This window comes from Rhinoderma darwinii, chromosome 2 (genome assembly GCF_050947455.1).
Source record: "Rhinoderma darwinii isolate aRhiDar2 chromosome 2, aRhiDar2.hap1, whole genome shotgun sequence".
NCBI lineage: Eukaryota > Metazoa > Chordata > Amphibia > Anura > Rhinodermatidae > Rhinoderma > Rhinoderma darwinii.
The window spans coordinates 34417218-34443911 of record NC_134688.1 but is presented as its reverse complement, the minus strand read 5'-3'; positions in this window follow the sequence as shown (position 1 = coordinate 34443911).

Genomic DNA, 26694 nt, shown 5'->3' with positions numbered 1-26694 from the left:
AGTAGTTCCACAGCAAATCGCTGTTGAGGGCATTGATTGGCTGCAGCGGTCATGTGCCATCGACCGCGCGTCACCACAGCAGCTTTGTAAACACAGAAAGGGATAGGGGCTGCGGAGGGGGAACGGAGGCGCCGGAGGAGGTGAGTATAGGTTTTTCATTTTCTTTGCCCACATTTAGGGACTTAGTTTAGATAAGAATTTAACCCGGAAAAAAATGTGTTACTTGTGTTCTAAACTGGTAATAAAATGTACAATATAAATCTTCCTTCATAATTTTTATTAGTAAGGTTTATTTTTATATGCATATATATGTTTAGGTAACTTTGTCGGTATTGGGGGGGGGGGCGGGGGGGCCCTGGCACATTATCTGCACAGGGGCCTTTTGCAGTCTGTGTCCGCCACTGGTATAATGTGACATGGGTAACACTGATTTTTATTGTGGGGATGTGATGTGAGGAGGCTCCGGGCAGCAGCAACCTGACAGACAGACATTACATACTGACACAGACATTATATGCTGTACTCACTGGGTCAGGAGTCTTCTTCTGCTGCTGCTGCTTGTCCCGCCTCCACTGCATTCAAACCTCCCGCCACCTTCATGACGTCTCCTCCACACGCGCTGTCACGCCGCTGTAGAGGAGGAGGAGGAGGGGCAGGCTCTATGTGAACAGCGGGCCCTTATGATTTTACTCTCATGCAAACAACGGGCCCCGGCTCCGTAATGGGACCTGTTCCTTTCACCAAAGTGAAATCATAAGGGCCCGTGAGCAAATGCATTCCGGCAGTGGAGCACGGGCCCCCGTTTTTTCAAATTTTGACCGGGCCCCTGACAGCAGTACCGGCAGTACCTCCCTGATGGCGGCCATGGCGCTGAGACCTGAATCCATTAGGTCGCCTATTACCGATCACATCTAAGTTATAAGTTATGAACTTAGATGTGATCGGTAACAGCTCGATCCTGCAGGACCCGCTGACCTGACGGATATAGGATACAGCGCTATATACATTATATAATATATTTATTTTAATTGGCGGGGGCAGGTTTATGGGGAAGGATTGGGGCCTGTTCACATCAGCGTTGGCTTTCCTTTCTGGGGTTCCGTGGGAGGTTTCCGTCGGGTGAACCCCGCAACGGAAAGTCAAACTGAAACCACAGCTTCCGTTTCAGTCACCATTGAAATCAATGGTGACGGAAACATTGCTAATGGTTTCCGTTCGTCACCGTTTCCGTTTTTGTGACGGAATCAATAGCGCAGTCGACTGCGCTAATGGTGACAGAAACGGAAGCTGTGGTTTCAGTTTGACTTTCCGTTGCGGGGTTACCTCCGACGGAACCCCAGAACGGAAAGCCAACGCTGATGTGAACAGGCCCTAAGGCTTCTTTCACACTAGCATTAATATACGTTTACCTCTCTTCCGTCAGAGGAAGAGAGGATCAATACGTTAAACGGAAAGCAACGGTTCCATTAGAATTACCATTGCTTTCAATGGTAATTCTTTTGTATCAGTTGCTTTCCGTTTGTCTCCGTTCGCTAAGTTTCCGTTTTTTTTAAAGGAAACAAAAGTGCAGTCTGCAGAACTTTTATTTCCGTTCAAAAGAACGGAAACCTAGCGAACGGAGACAAACGGAAAGCAACTGATACAAAAGAATTACCATTGAAAGCAATGGTAATTCTAATGGAGCCGTTGCTTTCCGTTTAACGTATCGATCCTCTCTTCCTCTGACGGAAGAGAGGTAAACGTATATTAATGCTAGTGTGAACAAAGTCCAAAACAAAATATTAATATAAAAAAAAAAAAAAACCCCAGCTATGATTTGAACCAGCAACTTCGATACATATGGCAGACAAGCTAACCACTACACAATAGAAACTGTCATTGTCAATGTGTCTGAAACTGTAGTAGTTGAGGGTTTATTCAATGACCGGCACTATCAGCCTATCCTGTCTTTCTGCTGCGTGTGGGTGGTGACTGGTCAGAGACTCACAGTCAGACTGAATGCCGCAGCTGCTGCATGCAGTGTGTACTGGGAGTGACTGTGAAACTCACCAGTCACAGCCCTGATTGTAGCTTTCCCACGCTAATTAAGCACAGGAAAGCTACAAAGGCAGGAGTATACTGCAAGGGGGGGGGGGTCTGGGCGTTTTACTGACAGCAGAGGGCTCTATAGGGGGGAATTACCCCCCCACCATAGAGCCCTGACTAGTTACTATACTGAAAGGTTAGGGGGGTCTGAGCATCTGACTGACTGCTCTAAAGGGGGGGCAGAATCCCCCCCCTATAGAGCTCTCTGCAGTAAGTCAGACAGATGCTCAGACCCTCCCCCACCCACACTAATCCTTCCATTATAGTGATGTGAGGGCTCTATGGGGTGGATTATTCCAGCCCCATAGAGCCCTCTGCTGTCGGTAAAATGCCCAGTCTCCCCCTTGCAGTATACTCACGTCACGGGTCCCGGTCCCAGCAAGGCAGGAACTAACCTTGTGCTGCTCGTCGCTTGTCGCTCCTCCTGCAGGCTTGCTCCTCTCTGGCTGCATGTGCTGTGTACAGCGTCAGAGAGGAGGAGGAGTGTTACAGACGTTCGGCACGTCTGCTATGTGCGTCTGCATGGCCCCTCCCCCTGGTCCAGTCCGTCCCGGGATGAAAATGCGTTTGGGTAGGTGGTGCCGCCTGAGGCCGTCGGCTCACCTGGCCTCATGGCAGATGCGGCACTGACCACACCCTCGATTTCCGCATGGCGCTGTAGGGCTTCAGGACTTGATCTGACAAGTCAACCCCTCCCATGTACCTATTGTAGTCCAGGATGCAGTCTGGTTTGGGAGTCTCTATACTGGTACCTCGTACAGGTACATGGGTACTGGTGTGGCCATGTATTGTTGTTAATACAAGGACATCTCTCTTGTCCTTGTACTTGACACACAATATGTTGCTGCTAGATTGTGCCCTGCTCTCACCCCTTCTGAGTGTTTGCCCAAGCAGAGTCTTAGGGAGGCCTCTCAGATTTTTTCTAGAAGTGCCGCATGCCGCAGGACTTCTGGAAGCGAGGCACTTGAAGAGTGGGATGCTGGTATAAAAATTATCCAAGTAGAGGTGGTAACCCTGGTCCAGCAGTGGGTGCACCAAATCCCACACAATTTTTGCATTAATTCCCAGTAAGGGGGGACATTCTGGGGGCTGAATACTGCTGTCCTTCCCTTCATACATCCTAAATTTGTAGGTATACCCTTATGCACTCTCGCACAACTTATATATCTTTACGCCATACCTTGCCCTCTTACTCGGCAGGTACTGGCGGAATTGAAGCCTCCCTTTAAAATGTAGCAGGGACTCATCAATAGAAATACACTTCTCGGGGGTGTATGCTTGGGCAAACCGAGCACTGAAATGGTCTAATAAGGGTCTCAGTTTGTACAAACGGTCAAAACTGGGGTCATCTCGGGGTGGGCACTGCTCATTATCCTTATAATTTAAGAAGCAAAATATTGCCTCATAATGCATCTTGGACATGGCCATACGGTACATTGGGGGTATGGTATAAGATGTTCATGCTCCAGTAGGTCCTAATGGATGGCTTTTTCAGAAGCCCCATGTTCAAGTGAAGTCCCCAGAACTTGCCCAACTCTGCTACATCTACAGGGGTCCACCTGTAGGATTGGGCATAAAATGATGTAGGGTTCTTAGTAATATACTGTTGGACATATAAATTTGTCTGGGAGACCATAAGATCTATAAAGTCATCAGTGAAGAAGAACTTGAAAAAGCCCATTTCACTGAGCCCTGCCGTATTAAATTTTAACTCTGGGATTTTGGGCTCATAAATGTCTGGTGTGGGGGTCCAAATGGGGGCTTGAACTGCGGCGGGATCATTTCGCTCGGGGGCTTCAACTGCACTGGTGGTCAAGGGGCATCTCCTAGGAGGTTCCTCTTCTTCATCACTGGATGAGGAGGTGGATAAATAAAACAGAGTCTCACCATCCGACGACTCTGTGTCGGAGGCAAGAAATGAATATGCCTCTTCGGCACTAAATGTCCGTTGGGACATGTTTGATTGCTTTCCTAACTAGGAGCAATAGGCTGCTACCTAAACCAGCTCAAAAAATTGGTGTTTTTATAGAACGAGTGGGCTTCCCTGAGACTAATCCTAACAAGTGCGAGGGTTCCTAACACTAAACCTAACTAGATTTTATTTGAACTTCCCTGAGACTAAATCTAACTACGGCGACTATTCTCTGACACTAAACCTAACTAGATTATTCTGAGCTTCCCTAACACTAAACCTAACTACGGTGACGGGTGCCTGACACTAAACCTATGTAGATTATTCCGAGCTTCCCTGACGCTAAACCTAACTACTGTGATGGACCCCTAACGCTAGATCTAACTATGGTGATGGATTCCTGACGCTATACCTAACTATGCTTTTTGACGGTTCCCTGACACTAACTAACACTAATACTAAACGAACTAGATAAATTGTCTAAATAAACAGGTTTTTTCGTTTTGTTTTTTTTTATATATTTTTTTATTTTATATGTTTTATAAAGAAAAAAATAATCCCCAGGGACCAAGAAATTGGTCCTGAAGACTAAGAAGTGGTCAGTGATAGGAGATCACTGACCAAAAATGTGGGGGGAACACAAGGAGGAAGGGTAAAGGACTGGGTAGTGGATTGGGGAGGTGGGAAGCAGAAAAAAGTTGTCTTTTTTTCACTTTATTTCACTCTTTTTCTTCTCTCCCTCTACTCACAACCGCTCTGAACGCCTCGCTATCTCCATCTCAGGGCGGGTGCGGCAGGATGTGATGTCAGGGAGAGGAAGTGAAGAGACCGATCGCCACTATTGGACAGTTACTCACTGACTGACCAATAGTGGCGATTGTGGAGGCGGGACCATCGCAATAGGTCCCGGCGTATTGAGCTGTGATAGCCTGCTGTCGGAAACAGCAGCTGTCACAGCTCGTGCACGCGCCGGTGGAAAATGGCGATGCATTTTCCCTGCGACATAATATTCCGTCGCTGAGCGCGAACGGGGCGGTCAGCGCGACGGAATATTACGTTGCTGAGCTCGAAGGGGTTAAATACATTGAATACACAGTGTCAAGAAACTTTAATTTCACTTTTTCAATGGTTTTCAGTGACTTAAGTGATAAATTATCACGCTGCAGCAAGTTATCAGAGTCAGGATAAGGATTGCTATATCTGTACATGACTCCAAACAAAGAAACAAGAAGTTCATCTGCTCACCAGGCCGTCCATGTGTCCAATAAACTCTCGGTGGGCGGATAATTGTCCGGTAACTTTATCCATTAAAATGGAGACGATCCAGAACTTAGGCTACATTCACACGACAGTGAAAAAAAATGGCCATTAAAAACTGATCAACTGGCAGTTTTTCATGGCCGTTTTGCATCATTGTGTCTGCAATTTTTTATACACTTCCAGTCCGTCTGTCCGTTTTTAATGGCCGTTTGACATCCATTTTGCATCCGTTTTTCATGGCCATTAAAAAAACTGATGAATTTCATTTGTCTGGCTTCTTTTGTCCCAACCCCCTGAAAACACCCAAACAAAGGTCATTGTCGTGATTGTTTCACAGCCCCCCTGTAGATGATGCCACACAGCCCCCCTGTAGATGATGGCACATGGACCCCCTGTATATGATGCCACAAAGACCCCCTGTAGATGATGAAACACAGACCCCCTGTAGATGATGGCACACAGACCCCCTGTAGATGATGGCACACAGACCCCCTGTAGATGATGGCTCACAGCCTCCCTGTAGATGATGGCACACCGCCCCCCTGTAGATGATGGCACACAGCCCCCTTGTAGACGATGGCACACAGCCCCCTGTAGACGATGGCACACAGCCCCCCTGTAGATGATGACACAGACACCTCTCCGGAGAAAGCACCACACCCCCCCTCCCTGTGGTAATCTTCCGGGACTCTCTCTGTAAATTCAGGACCGTGCCGAAAAATTTGCTACAGTAGACAACAATGTCCCCTGTACTAGCGTCATGCTACCATAGTAGTGAGCGCAACAATATCCGTAATTTTTGTCCGCCTGAATGCCCTACATACTCACCGATGCATGACCGTCTACGTCACGAGTGATCTCTAGTCTCACTGGTTCTGCGAAGGTGACGCGAGGACGTCATCTCGTCACCTTCGCAGATCCCATGAGACTAGAGACCACACCTGTAGAGGACGGCGCTGCATCGGTGAGTATGTGTCATTGCGCCGCCGATTACCAGCAAGGGAGCCAATAGTTCCATTGGCTCTTGAATCCCCAAATCACAGAACCGTTTTTAACGGCTGTTACATGTATTGACGGCCAATATTCACGGGTGGTTAAAAAAAGGCCGTGTGAATATACCCATAGAACATCATTGTTCTGAAAGCGGACGTTTTTTACTGTTGTGTGACTGTAGCCTAAAACGAAATTCAATAAAATGTATCCTTTATTAGTTCAGATGTTGCCGTCTTTACCTTGACTTTTAACGCATTAAATAAACAATCCCTTATCTTGACTTTTTCAATGGCTTTTATCACGCTGCAACAAATGATATTTTATGTATTGACGGCCGTTAAAAATTGATCCATTGACTTCTATGGGGGCCGTCTGGCCGTGAAAGCGGCCAAAAATAGGACATGTTCTATTTTTTGATGGCCAATATTCACGGTTGGTTAAAAAAAGGGCGTGTGAATATACCCATAGAACATCATTGCTCTGGAAGCTGACATTTTTTACTGTTGTGTGAATGTAGCCTAAAACGAAATTCAATAAAATGTATCCTTTATTAGTTCAGATGTTGCCGTCTTTACCTTGACTTTTAACGCATTAAATAAACAATCCCTTATCTTGACTTTTTCAATGGCTTTTATCACGCTGCAACAAATGATATTTTATTTCACATATAGCGAAAAGTAGTAATCCAAAAATAGGTTTTTAACGTTTCGGTCTATACATTCAACCTTCTTTAGACACGGATATGCGGCGCTTGTGACCTCGGTCGCTGTTGGGTAATGGCGCCATTATTTTTGGATTACTACTTTTCGCTATATGTGAAATCAAATATCACTTATTGCATAATACCTTGGAGTGCTGAGTTCCCATTTTTACACATTGGCGTGGAAGCCTACTCACGCACACTTGAAACACGGAGTGCTGCGGGATCAAGAAAGTATCACGCTGCAACAAGTTATCAGAGTCAAGTTAAAGATGGCTACATCTGTATTACAGTATAAAATCCATCTAGTAACAGATTACACGTTTCATACATTACATGTTCTTAGTCGTAGCCCCTATAACCACACATGTATCTTTCTTCCATGTTTATAAACAGCAGTCCCATGTAACGCCTATACCCAGTGTAGGCACAGACAGTCTATCCAGGCAGTAGGAGATAATTAGATGATGTAACAGATACTGCAGCCGCTTATGATGTCACTGATGATGTCATAGACAGTACTAGCCGTTAGGTTCTATGTGCAGCTGGATTACATATTTTTTACAATTTCTGCCAATGACGTCTGGACCGGGACTGTGATTGACTGTGTGATTGACAGGTAAGATGCAGCATTTGATCATTAATTCTACATGTTACTGGACACATGAAATATATACGCTCTAGAATTCTCATATAAGGCCAGATTCACACTGGACATTACTGCAGCAATTTCTAACCACACCAACACCTCACCACAACTATATGATTGTAGAAGGATGTTTTTCTGGTGATTGTCGGGGGTTTTTTTTTTTTTTTTTAGACAAACAGTTCAAGTTCCTGTAAAATGTTTCTATTAATGCAAGTAACAACTGAACATTTTACATTCAGATTTAAAGGTTTCATATTTTCTCATTAAAGTTACAACTCAGTACAACAGAGTATGTTCACATGGCCTATTTTCATGGCCATAAACGCCCCGAAAAACATCTAAAACTACAGAGGCTGAACGCCTCCAAACATCTGCGCTTTGATTTCAATGGGAAAAACGGGGGTTTGTTCCGATGAGGCGTTTTTTACATGGCCGATTTAAAAAGACTGTAGAAGGATTTTTTTCTGGTGATTGTCAGGAGTTGGGGTTGTTTTTTTTTTAGACAAACCGTTCAAGTTCCAGTAAAATGTTTCTATTAATGCAAGTAACAACTGAACATTTTACATTCAGATTTCAATGTTTCATATATTCTCATTAAAGTTACAACTCAGTACAACAGAGTATGTTCACACAGCCTATTTTCAGCCGTTTTCCTGGCCGTAAACACCCCGAAAAACAGCCGAAAATACGGAGGCTGGACGCCTCCAAACATCTGCCCATTGATTTCAATGGGAAAAACTGTTTTTTTTTTCCGATGGTGCATTTTACGTGGGCGTTTGATAAAGCGGCGCATAAAAAACACCCTGTAAAAAGAAGTGCATTTCACTCCTTCGGCCGTTTTTGGAGCCGTTTTTCATTGTCTCAATAGAAAAACAGCTCCAAGAACGTTGGTAAAAACGCCTCAAAAAATATTTGTGGTTTAAAAAATGGCTGAAAATCAGAGGCTGTTTTCCCTTGAAAAGAGCTCTGTATTTTAGAGACGTTTTTTAGTTAAGTGTGTGAACATACCCTTACCATTGTCTGAGAATTGCAGCTGTCAGTAATGTGGAATGTGACTTCTCAGTCGTTTTCAATATGATGTCTAATTTAATTTAATTAAATAGTCTTAAAAAGCTACCGTATATTATCCTAATAAGGCTCAGCAGTAGCCAGGGCCGGCCTTAGGGGTGTGCGACCTGTGCCATTACATAGGGACGCATCCCTCCAGCAGGTGGAACGGGGCGCTGCGCTGGCTCCCTTCCACTGCTTGTGTTTTAGAAGCGGCCGGGCAACTCAGCAGCTGCCTTTCCGCCTGGGTGCTTCTTTCACTGACATCGCGTTTCTAGCAGCGAAAATCGGGATTCCTCTAGGACAGACATGGGCAAACTACGGCCCGCGGGCCACATACGGCCCGTTAGGCTTTTTAATCCGGCCCGCCGAACTTGTCCAAATCATAGTAAAAACCTCCTTTTTTTTTCCCCTTTCCCTGCAATGCCCACGTTTTCCCAATAGATGGCGCACTCAAAACACATTGACCGTTGTCCTTAACGCCGAAGGACGGATATATCCGTCCTCAGCAGCTGCTAGTTCGCGCAGGAGGACGGATATATCCGTCCTGTGATGGCGCGGGTACTGCCAGTGTACCCACGCGATCAGCGGCAGGAGCACGGCTGTTATACACAGCCTGGCTCCTGCTGCAACTGCCGGAATCGAAGCGCGCTCCGATTCCGGCAGTTTAACCCATTAAATGCCGCTGTCAATAGTGACAGCGGCATCTAATGTGTTTGACAGAGGGAGGGAGCTCCCTCTGTCACCCGATCGGCGCCCCCGCAAACAAATCGCGGGTCGCCGTCGGGTTTCCATGACAGCCGGGGGTCTAACAAAGACCCCCAGGTCTGTCTTCCGCAACTGCCTGTTTGGCGATGCCGGAGGCATGACCTAACAGGTTGCCTGTCAGTTTTACACTGACAGGCAATAATGCTTTGGTATACTAAGTATACCAAAGCATTATATATGCGATCGGCACATCGCATAGTGAAGTCCCCTGGTGGGACTTAAAAAAAAAATGTCAATCAGTTAAATAAAGTTTGTTGAAAAAAAATAAAATAATTACAGTCAAAATCAAATAAAACTACTTTTTTTGCCCAAAAAGTGGTTTTATTCAGTAAAAGTGTCAAAACAAATCACACATACACATATATGGGATCCCCGCGATCGTAACAACTTGACCAATAAAATGAACACATTAATTAAACCGCCGGATGAACGGCGTCCAAAAAACCCGCAAAAAACAACGGCAAAATTCTCTCTTTTCTCCCATTCCCCCCATAAAAAATAAAATAAAAGTTAATCTATAAGTCCTATGTACCCCAAAATAGTACTAATGAAAACTACGCATTGGCCCGCAAAAATCAAGCCCACATACGGTCACATCGACGGAAAAATAAAAAAATGACGGCTCTTGGAACGCGGCGATGCAAAAACAAGTAATTTTTTTCTAAAAGGGTTTTTATTGTGCAAACATAGGAAAACATATAAAACCTTTACATATTTGGTATCCTCGTAATCGTGCCGACCCGTAGAATAAAGGTAACATGTTATTTATGCTGCATAGTAAAGGGCATAAATTTATAACGTGAAAATTAATGCTGGAATAGCTGCTTATTTTCAATTCTCTCCTAAAATAAAGTTAATAAAAGTTAATCAATATATTGTAAGCATCTAAAAATGGTACAATTACAAAATACAACTCGTCCCGCAAAAAAGAAGCCCTTATACGGCTATATAGACGGAATACAAAAACAGTTACGACTCTTGGAATGCGACCATGAAAAAACAAAAAATAATCCTTGGTCATTAACGTGCAAAATGGCCCGGTCATTAAGGGGTTAATGTGGCGCGTATTTCTCTTTATTTCACTTTAATTTTCACTTCGTTTCACGTCACCATTAAGCCCTTCGGTTTTCAAAGAGTACAATATCAGCCGTCACTTTGCCACGAAGCATGCAAACTATGCTAGCAAGCAGTCAACACAAGAACGGGCGGCTACTGCTCAGAGGTTGGCAGCTAATTTACAGAGTCAACAGAACTTTTTTCTTGATAAATCACAGTGCGTATGTTATTTTAATCTATTTACATTTCCTCCTCCCAGTATCTGCGAAATAGTATGTAAATGCCATATCTTGCATATTCCTTGAGACAAATTTATTAACTGATAAGGGCTATTTTTCACATTTGAAAGACAGTTAATAAATTGGGTTGTAGTGTTCTTACTGTGCTATGAGGTTTGCACACACTACATTTAATGCTTTAGTATATCCGGCCCAAACACTCCCTCCAAATGCTCCTGGCCCGGCCCCTCTGTCAAATTTTAGAACCCATTGTGGCCCGCGAGTCAAAAAGTTTGCCCACCCCTGCTCTAGGAGATGGGGGCATTGGGGATTGGCATTTGTAAATTGCCCACATTGTGACCCCCCCTAATGTCAGTCATGGACACCTGGGCCTGGGTGTGACTGCAACCTCTTCACCCCTATAGTTATGTTCCCTGGGTTTACACTAACATTACAAAATGTTTTCAATGTCTGACTCGTCCTGTGATAGAAAATGAAAGGTGTGAAAGTAAATATATTATTATTCATTCTAGATATGGGGTTATTTTATGTTTATTCCATTATGTATTTTACAGACATTTATGACATCTGAATATGTGGCACCAGTGACAGCCGATATGCTAGGACATACACTGTATATATGTAAGTATTATAGCAAATGACAACCTATAGAAATTCTATAATGTGATGTCATCCAGAATGTTCCTATAGAGACACATGACAAGACTGTGGGAACAAATTCCCCAATGTTGTTCATCCAGGGCCTGTCTTAGGGGTGTGCGACCTGTGCGGCTACACTGGGTGCATCACCTGTCACTAATGAATGGGGCGCCACTGGTCTTGATGTCTGGGGCACCCATTGCTTGAACACTCAATCCCACTCTTCATGTAAAAAAAAGTAAAGGGCACTGCTCAGGATGCAGATACAATTCCTTGATAATGGATTACATTACAGTGTGGCAGACAATACTTGTCTGGCAGTGTTATTTGGGCACTGTATGATTGCAGTATTTGAGTACTATATTCTACGCCATAAAGCTGAATTCAGACGCTGCAGATTTGCTGCGCGGCAAAATTCACAAGTGCTACAGGTGAATAGTTACAGTCTCAAAAACTCATCCACATGTAGCAAAAGTAAACGCTGGGAATTTTGCTGCATCTTTATATTATTATTATTATAGAAATGCTCCATAAAGAAGATATTATGGTATTAGTAATATATAAGGGACTTGTTATTTATGTAATTTCCTAATCCACATTTGGCTTATGGGGGAGCACACAGCGCACACAGAGTGTCTACATTACCAGTACTGCAGTCTGTGCGCCACCATACAGGTCCGTCCACATGAAGTTGCTGTGTACATGAGCCCTAATGTACATTTCCTTCATTGTTGGGTGGTCTATACTGAGCACACGTCTGTCTGGAGAAATAAAACTACACAATTATTGTTTTTTCCAGAACACCTTAAGATCGGCTGCCTGCTGCCAGGGGGACTCTCTGAAGCAATATTTCATCTATGCAAGGTGCGTCTCTTATTAGTTACTATATGTAGTATCCACCAATACCCTCCACAGTTAGAATGACACTTTTTGTATGTCCTGGGTCAGAATGCCCATTTTGTATGGCCCACAGTAATGAAGCCCCCTTTTCTAAGCCCCGACTCAGTCCTTTTATCCCCCATATTAATAGTGCCCCCTTTGCTCCTATAAAATAAAAAATTATACTCACCTAATAGACGACCAACCGGGTCAGACATTTTGCTTCCTCCCTGCGCCGTTATTGTTTGTCCAATTTCAGGGGCGTATGGAGCCCCAGAGCTGTGGGCCACCCCAAATCCCTGGACCCCAGCCGGTCAACCTATTTACCCCTTTGGTAATTTTACACTGGTTGGGAACTGGACTCTGTTCTAGATAGAAATGTTGCCATTGATTGAGATTTGTCCTAATACATTGTCTTTCTTTCTCCTAGAATTAATTCCTCATAAGAGTTAATGATAACCACACGTCCCAGGAGGGCAGATCAAAGATTAAGCAGAGCCCTCCACCTCACATCACATAACGTTCTACATTCAGTCGGATGTATTCAGTAGGAGAGTCCAAGGTCAGTGTATTTTATTAACTGCATCTCTAAATGATCACATAGTGTGTATTACTGGTCAATACTGAAGGGGGCACTACCACCATAGATGGCCTGGGCACCCTCAACTTACACTGCCGATCCGGCATTTAGGGCCAAACCTATAATATAAAAAAACAGAAAGATACAATCCCTAGTTTATTGACTGGGTGATGTTATTTGGGCACTGTATGATTAAATTATTTGGACACTACATGGTGCATCATAAGGGGGAGGACGTCACAGATACTGCACATGTCACCAATAAACCTAAGGCCGGCCCTGGATGTGACACAATAGCTGCCACGTGACATGCCATCCACACGGACATGACCGCTGTGGCCTAGCAACTAAAGACAACAGAACCACCAGCGCAGGAGCCACAGGGAATTTAAAAAATGAGTAGGGACAATTTGTTCTTTTTAGCCATATGCGGCTTAGACTAAGGTTTATGAAACTGTCAGAAAACCCCTTTAATAATTATTTTGTCTGTTGAATCCAGAAATCCAATTTACCATTTTCTACTCTCTCTACTCCAGTCCAAAAGACTCCACAAAAGACAAATTAGAAGTTTTCCATTAAGGATAAGATTATATAGAAGAATAACAATAAGCTCCTGGTCCCTGATACAAAATCTATACCAGGGTCCTCCAACTATTATGTGCCATTATACTGCTGGTGTTATTTGTGTGGCAGAGGGGCATTGGACTCGCCCTGTGATAGAAAATGAAATGTGTGAAAGTAAATATATTATTATTCATTATAGATATGGGGTTATTTTATGTATGTGCATTAAACCCATTATGTATTTTACAGACATTTATAACATCTGAATATGTGGCACCAGTGACAGCCGACATGCTAGAAGATCCACTGTATATATGTAAGTATTATAGCAAATAACAACCTATAGAAATTCTATAATGTGATGTCATCCAGAATGTTCCTATAGAGACACATGACAAGACTGTGGGAACAATCTCCCTGATGTTTTCAATAGGCTGAACATATATTTGTTGATATGATGAACCATACTAAGCGCACGTCATAATATCTTCACAGTTTATACTTTTTGTTCCAGAATTTCTTGAGATCGGCTGCCTGCTGCCAGGGGGACTCTCTGAAGTAATATTTCATCTATATGCGGTATGTCCATCATTAGTTACTATATACAGTATCCACCAGTAGCTCTGTACATTGAAAAAGTAATGAGCGGGCAAAATGCCAAGAAAGGCGTAGCAGTGGGGAACCTTGGATAGTTGGTAGGAATAGGCATAATGTAAGTTAGGGGTATCTTTGTCCAAAATGCTGGCCACATGGCTCGGTTTGGGACTGAACGTAGGTGTAAGGTAATTGGGTGAGGGAGTGTAGGGGGATTTTAGACAGCTCTGGTCTGCCAAGAACATTTGCGATGTGTCAAGGCCTGGATGCAATAGACAAGGACTTAAGTGAGTTTCATTACACAGTCATAATCTGCAGGCATAGGTGATAATGGATACTGGCAGAATGTTTTTATATTTACAGCACTCAAGCGGAAAGCAATGGAAGGTGCCAGGATATTGCCACGTATAGAGCCCCCACAAATCATGCAGCACAAGGACCTGGACTTGGGGTGAACTGGATTGTTTGGAGCAAATGGCATCAAGGAAGCAAGGCAGGTATCCTCAATGGTATCATTCTAGCAAAAATTTGAGGGAACATGGCACGATGATGGGCCAAGTGCCAGGATCCTTGCGCAGGGATCCAGGGTCGATGAAGGCAGCAATATCCCAGTGGGGCCTTATAATCTCAACATGGGAGAGGGACACCTTGGGGTTGCCAAAATGTTTAGAACACGGGGTACTGGCACAATGTTTGGAATTACAGGAGCAGCGCATCTGGATGTAAAGAGAAGCAGAAGAAGGCAACAGTAGCTGGTTGAGTCTGATTCTGATCTGTCAGATGATAATAAGTGGTCTGATGTTGGGGATAGATGGGCTAATGGGCAAGACGTTTAAGATGCTGAAAAAAATGTTTACGCAGGATAAAGTAAAAAGCTAAAAGTGAGGAGGCGTGATACCGAAAGCCAATCCTTTACTGGAAAGAGGGGGTAAAGTTTGGGGCCAGGAAACATGTTTGTGGATTTCTACCTACACACACTTGTCCCAGGAAATGTTGGGAAACATAAGGGAGGTTAGGCTTGTCTAGTTTTTGTGATGTCTATGGAAGATTTTGTTTAGTATTGCAGTGTTATGGTGGTGGAGCAGGACCCCCTTATTGATCAGGTGCCAATAAAAAGGGATGGTGCCTGTGAAGCAGGCTGGTAAGTATAAAAAAAATACATCTGTCGCACCTAAAAGAGGCATCATCAGTAAACAATGAAATAGACAAGGAGTTGAGTGAGTTGCATCATTAAAGCAGAATCTGCAGGCACGGATGACAATGGATACTTGCAGAATGTTTTTTGTGCCTACAGGACTCAAGTGAGAAGCAGTGGAAAGGACACGGATATCGGCACGGATAGGGCGTCCACGAGTCATGCAGCACAAGGAACTGGACTTCTGATGTAATTGACTGTTTGGAGGAGATGGCGTACATATGCGAAGAATGTAGTTGGCTTTCGAAGCGCGTAAGCAGTCTTGTATCATCACTTCAACATGCCGTGTGGTTTATAAAATGTTTTTCTAATAAAGTCATCACATTGTCATGAGGATTGCTGGACCGTATTTTCTTCTGTGTACTGTATATTTATTGGACAGTGCGAACGCCATACAGCCCTCCCTGTAGAGAACGCCATACAGCCCTCCTGTAGAGAACGCCATACAGTCCCCCTGCAGAGAACGCCATACAGCCCCCCCTGTAGAGAACGCCATACAGCCCCCCCTGTAGGGAACGCCATACATCCCCCCCTGTAGAGAACGCCATAGAGCCCCCCCTGTAGGGAACGCCATACAGCCCCCCCCTGTAGGGAACTCCATACAGCCCCCCCTGTAGGGAACGCCATACAGCGTTCCCCCCCCCTGTAGGGAACGCCATACAGCGTCCCCCCTTTCCAAAAAAATGCGACCTACAGTGTGTCCTACAAAATACATGTATCCCCTATCCACAGGATAGGGGATACAAGTATGATCGCTGGCAGCGAAAGCTGCTTCTATCCTCTCCTCAGGGTCCCCGGCAGTCACTGACAGCCGGAGACCCGACATTCAGCAGCCCGATCGCGCGGGCAGTAAGTTAAAACCGGAGTCGTAAAAAGTCTATGGCTCGGGTTTTGGGGACCCTGACCGCTGGCCGTAAAAATACAGCCAGCGGTCGGGAACCAGTTAATGGCAGAGCGGGGAGATACCTCCCTGCTCTGCCGTAGTGTTCAGTGGCGTCCCGCTGTAGCAGCCATAGCGGCTGCCAGCGGAGCCTCCGGCCATGGTGGGGGCCCGTGCCGGCGGGCGACACGGGCCCCCTCATGCCGCGGGCCCCGTAGCAGCCGCTACGGCGGTAGTTACGCCACTGCTCAGTACATATATACAACACCAAAAAAAATCTCAGTGTTATGACTGCGGACCTCTGTCGCTCACACTGTGATGAACGGCCGCGACCGCAACTTCCTGGCCACCTCCCAAGAGACCACGGCTGGCGCGGCCTTCCCTTCCTGGAGTGTGCGAGGAGTGCCTTAAAGGGCCAGCGTGCGCACTTCCTAAAAGTTTTTTATCCTACCCCAGTGCACCCTGGATTATAAAAAGGTCTCTGCCCTTCCACTCCTTGCTTGAGCGTTGTTTGTACTTTTCCCATGTTTGTATTGCAAAGGGTCCCTTAGTATTTTCCTGCTTGATCCCAGAGTTCCCGTTCCCTGCATCCTATTTCCTGTATCCCTTGCTGTTTCCTAACTGTGCCTGCCTTTTATCAGAGTCGTGTAGTACCGCCGGCTGGATATGCCACGTCTGTGAGTCATCTACCATTCCTGGTGCCATCTGCTTTGTCTGGCGCAACCTGCCACACCTAGCCCTATCTGAGCCGGAGCCCACGGCCTAGTGGGTCCACATACGGATGTAGCCATCTTTAACTTGACTCTGATAACTTGTTGCAGCGTGATATCACACAAAAATAACCATTGAGAAGTCATTGAAAAGGTCAAGATAAGGGATCTTTCCACTGTGTATTTAATGCGTTATTAGTCAAGCTAAAGTCAGCTACATATGTTCCCTATATTGTGACAGTACGCTCAGGCCATGGAACCCGCTGGCCAGCCTAAGACCACAGTTCAGGTCATACAGACGGATATGCGTGACCTATATACACGTCAGCAATTACTAAGGGGTGGACCCCAATAGTATATATTGTATCTATATGCACGTCAGGATCAACTCCTCGTGGCTGTAAACTCCATCATCGCCCAACTGGATCAACTCCCTTTTCCTTCCCCAGAGACTACTGCCGTTCCACTGCCTAATACTCCTACTGTCTGTTTTCCGGATCCACAGTTGCACTGCCTCTTTTTCCTCGCTATGACTGCGTGCTCACCATTTCTCCTCTGATGAGGCCAAGGTAGCGTTCATTATTTCCCTCCTCGCTGGCAAGTCCCTCGCATGGGCGAACCCCATCCTGGAATGACAGGGGCCCAAATTTTCGGACTTAGCCCTGTTCTTACAGACTTTTTGTGACGTGTTCAAGAAGCCGGGTCGAACATCCTTAGCAGCAGCCACTCTGCTAACCCTCAAGCAAGGGGGTCCACAGCAGGAGAGTATGCCATCTCCTTCCGTACCCTGGCAGCAGAGTTGGCATGGAACAATGGAGCATTGGTGGCGACCTATGGCATGGACTGTCCTCACACACCATGGACGAGCTGGCAGCCCGCGACCTCCCACCTACCTTGCATGCCCATATCCTGTTGGCTACCCGGGTCAACATGAGGATCCAGGAACGCGATGAGGAGGTTCGGTGGAGAGACGTTTTCACAGATTAGCACCCTCGTTCCAGAGACCACTACTGCCCCCTCTTGTTGCTCTACCTGAGGAACCAATGCAGGTAGACAGAGTCAAGTTGTCCGAGCAGGAGAAACAGCGCTGACGCTCTTCAGGTCTGTGTTTGTATTGCGGCCTTAAAGGCCCTTTCGTGCGCCAATGTCCACAAAAGCCGGAAAACTCCAGCTCCTAGAGAGGCAACTCTAGATGGGATGATGCCAAACATCAAAACCTCTTCCAAATTATCTATTCCTGTGACCATCATCTCGGGAGAGACATCACACTTCTCCTCTGCCTATTTTGACTCCAGGGCAGCTGCAGATTTCATCCAGCAGGATTTAGTAGACCGACTACATCTACCCACAGTTCTTTTAGAGAGATCCCTTGCTGTTGCTTCTGTAAATGGACTACCATTGCCCGATCCTATTGTGGCTATCATGAAACCACTTACGTTACAAATCGGAGTCCTTCACTCAGAAAAGATCAACTTCCTCGTCCTGCCTAAAGCCATCAACCCGGTTCTGCTGGGTCTGCCTTGGCTTCGTCTACACGCCCAGGTCCTTCACTGGAGTTCTAGAGAGGTCCCCCAATGGGGGCCAAGATGCCTTAGCCGCTGCCTGCAACAGGTCCGCCCTGTTTTGCCTCCACTGCCTCAGTCACTCTCCGATCTACCATCTCATTAAGCCAGTTTTGAGGACATCTTCAGTAAGAGCAGGTAGATAAAAACAGTGGGTACCAGGTGGGATCCACTGTAAAAAAGAGACACCATCCAGGCGCAATACTTTTTTGAGAAAATATATATATATAATTAATTGTCTAAAACAATAGATCATAATAAAACATACATAAAAAAGAGAGATAGAGGGGGTTTTGAGGTACAACGCGTTTAGTGGAAACAGAACCACTTTATCAAGTAAACATGAGACCATAAAGTTTTTCCCAGAGAACCCCTTTAATGACCACCGTGAAAAGGCGTATTGTCATTAAGGGGTTAAATTCGCAGTGTTGGACGGTCATCTCCACTTTACTGTTGTATCATTATTATGCCGAAATTTATATTATATTATATAATATAATAATATATTATATAATATATATATTATTATATTATACCTGTTAGGAGATGATGTCACCCCCAGATGAAGGCTGTGCCGAAACGTGCGTCGTGGTTGGCGCCATCCCGGTTGTGTCATATAGATGGGTATATATTGAGGCATGTTATTTTATATGCTGTACTCTTTTGAACATGTGTTGCACCTATCCTAGGACCATCAATACTTGTATTTAGCTTCTTGTCTATGTCCTTGTTCATCCTGCAGTATTGTAAAGACAATTTATATTATATATGGTATATTTATCCTTATTTCATATATATTGCTTAGCACTATACACTTTATAAATAAGATGTATCCGTATTGTTATGGGCATATGTTCACCCTGTGTATTTCACTCTGGAGATGTTGCTATATCTATTGTGTGACACTTTTTATTCATTTGTCCTCTATATTTAATAAAGTTTTTTGATACTTTTCAAAAGCATCACTATTGGTGCTTGGTGCCATTATTGTTTAGGTCAGGTTCGCCCCCTGCCGCTAGGGGCTGTGGGGTAACACAGCAGGAGGCGTGTGCAGATGCCTGAGGGACTCAGTGGTGTGCCTGCTGAACATGGTGGGCGGTTCCCTGGTGAAGGGTGCGGGTCCATCCCAGGTTTTCGCGTGGGCGGTCCTGTAAAACATTTTCCCTTGTTAACCCTCTTCCGGTGAGTTATGAGGCGGTTGCGGTCTCAGTCCAGACTGAGACACCTAATTAGGTAAACAGGGATAACTTGGCTGTGTATGTCTGCTTCGAGGGATCGGTGCCCATCTTAAGCAGGAGGTCAGGAAACAAATAGGGAAGGATGAGTATGTGGAGATGTTCTCCCTCCTCCCCTTGGAGAAGTTCTATCTGGATCAGGGGAAGAGGGGCTAGAGCATAAAAGAAGTAGGAGGAGAAAAGGCGTTATCTCCTGATTCCGCAAATGTTTACCAATTGGTTAATATGGTGAACGTTTTCATTTGCGATTCTAGCTAGAGTGATTTGCGAAAAGACCCCGGAGCACTGCTCGGCCCTTTTATGTTTTATGGATTCTATTGGGGAAGCATATAGGGTGTATAAGGGCCTGGTATGGCTCCGTTATTGTAAAGGGAAGTGTCCATATGTATGTATATATGTGTATATATATATATGTATATATATATATATATATATATGTATATAGTATGTATGTATACAGTGTGTGTGTATATATATAAATATACACATATATATATAATATATATGTGTATGTATAGTACATATAATGTATCATGAGCCAGGGCTGTAACTACAACAGCCCTGGTCATGAATGCGGTTGGAAGCAGAGCAGGACAATTAGCATGTCCCTGCTTTGTTAGGAAACCATGGAGACATGGGATAGTTATCCCCTGTCTCCATTTCAAGTCTCCCGCGCGCACGGACTGTCTCGTGCGGGCTCTCATGAGTCGGCTGGTGATACATTATCACCATGCCGACCCATGCTAGCCTGGAGCAAGCGCCACACTCCCCGCTGCGAGCGTACCGACAGGGTTAAATAGCCCTGCATCGGTACGCTCAGGAGCCGAGCTCAGGAGCCAAAGCTGAAGAAGATCAGCTGAGAGCTGCCATCACACACCACCGACCTCTCTCTCTCTCCTCCAAAGACCTGGGTTACTGCTGCTGCCTCTGCTGCTCCACAAAGTCACGCTAAGGGTATGTGCACACACACTAATTACGTCCGTAATTGACGGACGTATTTCGGCCGCAAGTCCGGGACCGAACACAGTGCAGGGAGCCGGGCTCCTACCATCATACTTATGTACGATGCTAGGAGTCCCTGCCTTGCTGCAGGACCACTGTCACGTACTGAAAACATGATTACAGTACGGGACAGTTGTCCTGCAGCGAGGCAGAGACTCCTAGCATCGTACATAAGTATGATGCTAAGAGCCCGGCTCCCTGCACTGTGTTCGGTCCGGGACTTGCGGCCGAAATACGTCCGTCAATTACGGACGTAATTAGTGTGTGTGCACATACCCTAAGTATCAAGTGTAGCAGCAGCTACACTTAACCCTGTCTCTCCCTGTCTCCTCCTGCTGTAACCCTTGCCTCCCTGAGTTACTGTCCCTACTGTCCCTGAGTTAACCCTTGCTTCCCTGAATTAACCCCTTGATACTGTCCCTACTGTCCCTGAGTTAACCCTTGCTTCCCTGAGTTAACCCCTTGCTCTCCCTGAGTAAGTTAACCCCTTGCTCTCCCTAAGTTAACCCTTGCGTCCCTGAGTTCCTGAGTTAACCCTTGCTTCCCTGAGTTAACCCCTTTCTCTCCCTGAGTAAGTTAACCCCTTGCTCTCCCTAAGTTAATCCTTGCTTCCCTGAGTCCCTGAGTTAACCCCTTGCTGTCCCAGAGTCCCTGAGTTAACCCTTGCTGTCCCAGAGTCCCTGAGTTAACCCTTGCTGTCCCCTTGTTCCTCCTTATCCCGTATTAACCCTTAGTGTATAGGGAAAGTTATATTAGGAGGGAGTGGGATAGAGATAGAGAGCGTGTGAGAATCACAAGTAACTTATGTTTATTGTGTTGTAACGTAACTGTATTCTGTGTATGTTTATGTAAGTGGGTGGCGGTATAATATCTTGATACAGTGTTTATACTGTACAGTGATTAGTTACTGTATTATACATATGAGAGTGATTACTGTATGTTAATAAATATTACCTTTATTTACTATACTGTCTTATTCCCTTGAGTAGCCGCTAAAGCAATTAGATCGACGTTAGTATAAGGAAAAGGTAGGGAAACTAGGCATAACCCTAGTGAACCTGTTTATAAAGGCGGTAGTAATAGTGGGTGTCACTAACCAGTGAATCCCGCTATTACCTCACCCCCTTTAACAGTTATGATAAAGAAGTCACAGTACAGCTGACACTAAGCTTTATGCAGAACATAGTGGAATGTCAAAAACAGCAAAAAAAATCAAGAGAATCAAAAGAAATTTAATAAAACAACACCAGTCCCAAGTGAATATAATTCGTAATGTTGTAGGGGGGTAAGGGAATGATAATGCTGGGAACTCTCTCTGTTATACTCTACTTAAACCCTATACACACACAAGAAACAGAGTATAGAGCCAAGTATATATGAAAAGAATAACAAATTTTATTAAATACATATAAAAACATACATGTTAAAAAGGTACATGAGTGGAGAGACTCTATATGATATGAACACAGGTAAGTAGGAAAACCAAGTGTATGGTGTGTTTAATGTCCTTATATTAAGGACATATGAATAGGGCAGTGTGTTATCGTATATAACGTTAGTTGTTTGAGTGTGAGCTGTTTTGTTAAGGACAGAAGTGTCCAAAGGGTGTTTTCTAGAGTAAAATACTCCCAACATTAATAACTCAGATAGCCTTACCCATAATAGTAGTCCTGGTAGCCTGGATACCTGTGTGTAGAACAATAAGATGTCATTTTTTATCAAAATTTCTTATTTTCACAGGAAACAAAATACCCCATTTTGTTGCCCAATTTGTCCTTGGTGCGGCAATACCCCATTTGTGGTGATAAACCATTTGTGGATACCACCATTTGGCCTACTGGAGTTTTTCTGGTGCTAAGTCATGTATGCAGAAGCCCCTGAGGTACCAGTACAGTTGAAACCCCTGAGAAGTGACCCCATTTTAAAAACTACACCCCTTAAGACATTCATCTAGAGGTGTAGTGAGCCTTTTGACCCCACAGGTACTGTTTAAAAGATAATGCGCAGCAGATGGGGCAGAGTGAGATTTGCAATTTTCTATATATATATGGCATGTCCGTGCCCGATATAGTGTGCCCAGCATGTGCCACTGGAGATATACACACCATAAGATGTAATGTGGGTTCTCCCGGGTACGGCAATACCCTACATGTGGCTGTTATTAGCTGCCTTGGCACACGGCAGGGCTCAGAAGGGAAAGATGAGGGGCATAAGCTGTGCGGAGTGTATCAGGGTAAATTAAAAATTAAGGGATGTATGATAAATTCGAAAACAATCTTTCATACAGAGCCCTGTTTTTTCAGGACACGTGTCGCATTCGTATATTGTTTACCTCCTTATCCCCCTCTTTGAGCAGACTCTGCACCTCTTTTGACTTTTTCCCTTCTTGCCAGTTTGGGGAACTTCTCCTGGAAAGTGTTGCCCTGGTACGATGCGTGTGGCCTCGCTTCCGGAAGTACTGGATGCTCCCTATTCTTGGTCCTAAAGATTAGGTTCTTGATAATCACCTCTTGAAATTCCAGGAAAGTTCCCCTCTGGCCTGCACATCGACGTAGCACATACGCATTGTACAATGCCATCTGTATGATGTGCACGGCCAGCTTCTTATACCACACCCAGGGGTGAACCTAGCCTGTCTGCCGCCTGAGGCGAACTATAAAAAGGCGCCCCCCCACCCAAAATCTATCTGAGTTTTCTCATTCCTAGCTTTGCACATCGAACACGCAATATATACATTTTTTAAATAGGAAAGCATTTGATGTTTATTTGTTAGGCCCTGTTCACATGGAGTATTTTGACGAGTTCTTGGGCGCGGAAACCGCTCCGCAAAACTCGTCAAATACCGGCCGAAAATGCCTCCCGAGAAAGAAGGGACATGCCCTATCTTCGCGCGTTTACGCCTCTGACCTTCCATTGACATCAATGGGAGGAAGAGAAAGGGTATTTCGCTGAGTTTTTTGCCCGTAGCACTCAATGGCCGCGAGCGAAAAACGCGGTGAAAATCGCGGCAAACGACGTGCAGGAAGGACAAAATTTGCCTCGAAATCCCAAACAGAATTTTGAGGCAGAATTTTCCTCCTGCAAAAAGCTCAGTGTGAACACAGCCTTAAAGTGCTATTTGAAGTATGGAAAATATTTAAAGAATTATTCTTACTGCCAATCAGTGCAGTGCAAATAGTACAGTCTGCCCTGCCCCATATCTCTCCTCGGCAGCCAGTCTCATTTGCGGCGTCACTCTCTGCAATTACATTCAGGCCAGTCCAGGACAGATCGCGCTTAGCGCTGTTTTGAAGCGGCATGTCCTGGGCTGGTTTCTTTGCTCTACCTGCTGTATTGTAGTGGTCTGCCTGTGCTGGCTCGATGCCAGTGGTGGATTCATATGATCTTAGGCTCTGGGCTGTACACAAGTTATGGGCCCACATTCCACATGTAAGTATCACCTATATGTCAAAGTACATCACATGCCACTCTGCAGACTGTCTCTTAGCCTGATCATCTGCTGCCACACTCACACTTCCCCACAGCCCCCCCCCCACAGTAATTTACATAGATTGTAAGACCAACATTACCAATAATACCCCATACTGTTACTGAATAATACCCCATACTGTTACTGAATAATACCTCCATACTGTTACTGAATAATACCCCCATACTGTTACTGAATAATACCCCATACTGTTACTGAATAATACCCCATACTGTTACTGAATAATACCTCCATACTGTTACTGAATAATACCCCCATACTGTTACTGAATAATACCCCATACTGTTACTGAATAATACCCCATACTGTTACTGAATAATACCCCATACTGTTACTGAATAATACCCCATACTGTTACTGAATAATACCACCACACCATAACCACATAGTGACTGAATAATACACCCATACTGTTACTGAATAATACCCCCATACTGTTACTGAATAATACCCCCATACTGTTACTGAATAATACCACCATACTGTTACTGAATAATACCCCCATACTGTTACTGAATAATACCCCATACTGTTACTGAATAATACCCCATACTGTTACTGAATAATACCCCCATACTGTTACTGAATAATACCACCATACTGTTACTGAATAATACCCCCATACTGTTACTGAATAATACCCCATACTGTTACTGAATAATACCACCATACTGTTACTGAATAATACCCCCATACTGTTACTGAATAATACCCCATACTGTTACTGAATAATACCCCATACTGTTACTGAATAATACCTCCATACTGTTACTGAATAATACCCCCATACTGTTACTGAATAATACCCCATACTGTTACTGAATAATACCCCATACTGTTACTGAATAATACCTCCATACTGTTACTGAATAATACCCCCATACTGTTACTGAATAATACCCCCATACTGTTACTGAATAATACCTCATACTGTTACTGAATAATACCCCATACTGTTACTTAATAATACCCCATACTGTTACTGAATAATACCCCCATACTGTTACTGAATAATACCCCATACTGTTACTGAATAATACCCCATACTGTTACTGAATAATACCCCCATACTGTTACTGAATAATACCCCATACTGTTACTGAATAATACCCCATACTGTTACTGAATAATACCCCATACTGTTACTTAATAATACCCCATACTGTTACTGAATAATACCTCCATACTGTTACTGAATAATACCCCCATACTGTTACTGAATAATACCCCCATACTGTTACTGAATAATACCTTTATACTATTACTAAATAATACCCCCATACTGTTACTGAATAAAACTACCAAACCATGATCACATATTACTACAACATAGTATCAGAAAAAACCCACCATACTGTTAGTGAATAAATCACACTATATATAGACCAATATTACCACCATATAGTGACCTTATAGAGGTAGATGCCAGTTATACACAAGAAATCTGCAAACCATATAAGTGATTACAGTATAGTTATATCGAGTGACTATTGTGGCAAATGTAAGTTTTTAAAAATTTTATACTGCTTTTTTTTTGGTAGGTTCCGCTGGAGCGTTTGGACTACGTCGTAGATTCATTGGACTACTCCGATGATCTACTTTTAAAAAACAAAAATAAAATGGTGAAAGAGGGTTGCAAGGGGGAGTTTAGATTTCAATAAAAGTTTTTCTTATGTCTGTTTTTTTTAATACTTTATTATGGCCTTGGTAATGGCTGCTGTCTGATTGAGAGCGTCCATTACTAAGAAGGGGCTTCGTGTTAGCCAGTAAAAAGTCTATCACTAACCCCTATTATTACCCCGATTCTCACTGCCGCGAGGGGAGTACGATCCAGTACCCGACCATCTGAAGCAACGGTAAGGCAGCAGGGCGGCCACAGGCTGGTTTTACCAGGCTGGGAAGGGATAAAAAAACGTGGCCCTTCCCACCCTGGTGATGCTAGGCTGCAGCTGCTGTATTGTATCTGGCTGGTTGTGAAAAATAGCGGGAACCCCACGTCTTTTAAAAAAAAATAATAATAGAAAAAAAATTACGTGAGATCCCCTCCATTTTTCATAACCAGCCAGATACAATAAAGCAGCAGCAGCCTAGCATTACCAGGGTGGGAAGGGCCATGGTTTTTGGCCATTCCGAGCCTGATAGTACCAGCCTTCGGCCACCCCAGTACCCGCCCTTCTCTTCAGACGGTCGGGTGCTGGATCGTACCCAGCTCTTCCCAGTACTCCTGGTGGCGGTGGGTACCGGGGTAATAATAGGGGTTAGTGCTAGCCTTATTACTGGCTAACACTAAGCCCCTTCTTAGTAATGGACGCTCTCAATCAGACAGCAGCCATTACTAAGGCGGTAATGAAGTATTAAAAAACAGAGACATATAGAAATATATTTTATTGAAATGACAACTCTTCCACAGAATCCACTTTAACCATTTTATTAAAAAAATAAAAATAAAGCTTAAATCATCGCAGTAGTCCAACGAATCTACGACGTAGTGCAAATGGTCCAGCGGAACCTGCAAAACAAAAATGAGCAGTATGAAAAATAAAAATAAAGTTGGCTGTCCCCACAGACATATGAATAAATAGCTACCTTCGGAAACATATTAAAATAATTAGAAAAATTAGGCCCATAAAATAAAACCTATCAAATACAAAAAAA